At 44.9% G+C, this 2,087-nt stretch overlaps 1 non-coding gene across 1 annotated transcript; it reads right to left on the reverse strand.

Annotated features, from left to right (window-relative positions):
- Nucleotides 1–71, reverse strand: TRNAG-GCC (transfer RNA glycine (anticodon GCC)). Its single transcript has one exon. It is a non-coding gene; the product is annotated as a tRNA-Gly (tRNA).
- Nucleotides 72–2,087: the final 2,016 nt, after the last annotated feature.

Consider the following 2,087-nt stretch of genomic DNA (forward strand, 5'->3'; position numbering starts at 1 on the left):
TGCATTGGCCGGGAATCGAACCCGGGCCTCCCGCGTGGCAGGCGAGAATTCTACCACTGAACCACCAATGCTTGGATGGAGATCTACAAGTTTTCAAGGGTTTATGAATAAGAATCACCAAAATTAAGAAACGAATGTATGAATGTAGTGACGAATCCGCCCTTAAAAAAAACCTCTTCTATGTAGACGTCACCAAAAACAGAGCCAATTCTGGATGTTTCCTCTTATTGTCGGCCGTCTCTGGAGTTTTAGCAGCCGATCCTGAGGGGCCCACACGTATCAGACACCTGACGGTCATACTGAGACGTATCCGGAAAGAAATTCCCCATCAGTCGGATTTTGCTGCAGATTTTTCAAAATCTTAAGCAAACAATCTGCCCTGAATTGTGCAGACTTTGGTACAGCTTTTACGCAGATCTCCACAGTGAAGTGAAAAAACTTTAGGATCGGACACTTTTTACAGCCGGAAGATGAGGTATGAAATCCGCAGGATATCTAATGTAGATGGTGCGATGTGCGATTTACCAGCGGTGTTCGCAGCTGTTCCGACCACTACGGATTTTGCGGTGGTATTTCCTCTGCCGGGGGGGTCTCCAGCCGAAATGCACAAGGGGAACATAACATCGACGTTACGCTCACAAGTTGCACATTTGGTGCGGATTTTTCCACAAAATCTACACATCAAACACTGATTTTGGCGCAGATTTGGCGCAAAAAACAACGCCATGGTCATAGTCCTTTGTGCATGGGGGCCCTACGACCTTCCTCCGAGAGGACATGTCGAGGTAGAGAAGCATCCAACGTCTCTCTCAAAGAGAACACAGGGCAAGTCAAGAAGGAAAATTGTCACTTGAATGTCTGGACGAACCATCGTTTGGCTAACAGGCATCTATTGTGTCATTGTGGCCTTCAAAGTTGTTTCATTTTTAGGAGGATTTTTGGCCGGCAACCAAAAGCCAACTTGGCCAAAAGTTTTTCCTCTCAACTCCTCCATCAGTGAAAACTTGGCTTGGCCAAACCAACATGCCCAAACCTGGTGACCTCCATACCCATTTCATGGTCACCTAGTCACGCCATGGCCATCGGGTTCGGCTAACTCTCATCTCAGCAGCTTTGGATCCTACAGAAGCTTGGACTTACATCAAACAAGTCTAATGGTGGACGCTCATCGACCAAATTTCCTGCCTTGTCTTCAGCGATGGAAGACATGGATTATGATGCTCTTGGTAACATATTGTTGTTATTTCTTTTAGGTTTTTCCCATGTAAATCCCACTGTGAGGAGTGTTGATGAGAATATCTGGGAAGCCATGTTCCCAGGATCCATGGACGTGTAAATAAGTACACTTCCCCATTATGTTTATGCTGCTTCTGGCCAACTTGTGCCTTGACTTGTGTCCAAGCATTGCTCCTCACACCTACCAGTCTGAGAAGGCTTTGATCTCTACTGGAGAAGTGAGGAGTCTTCACAGTCCATAAGGGCTATTCTGGACCAGAGTAGGACAGATGTTCTGCTGCTCTCCAAATCCCAAGGTGCCCTAGAGGTGTAAAGTGACATTCCTGGACCTCAACACCCAATCTGCTACATAGAATATACAAGAACAAGGACTGACACACAAGACAGATAGAGATGAATCAGAGAGGACCCCACCTTGGCACATGGAGGCATAATAACATCCACCTGCTTGATAATAGCAGGGGACACAATGGCGGAGCCTGAGGTCACAAAAGATCCAGAGAGGGGAGGCTGGAGCAACTTCACAGGTGTAAAGGAAGGCAGGTGCCAGATTCACACTCCTGGCAAGAAGACACACTTCCTGGCACACGTCCTCTGAGACAAAGGAATCAAGGATAATGAGAGATTTAATATAATAAAGTGACCATGTAATAAAGTGAACACATAATATACCTACAAATGATACAATATACTGACCATATAATAAAGACCACATAGTATACTACCAAATAGTGACCATGTAATATACTATCATACACTGATCAAATAAAATTCTGTCACACACTGAACATATAATTTGCCGTCACACACTGACCATAAAATATACCATCACACACTGACCATATAATATA

Source organism: Ranitomeya variabilis, chromosome 5, assembly GCF_051348905.1.
Source record: "Ranitomeya variabilis isolate aRanVar5 chromosome 5, aRanVar5.hap1, whole genome shotgun sequence".
Taxonomy (NCBI): domain Eukaryota; kingdom Metazoa; phylum Chordata; class Amphibia; order Anura; family Dendrobatidae; genus Ranitomeya; species Ranitomeya variabilis.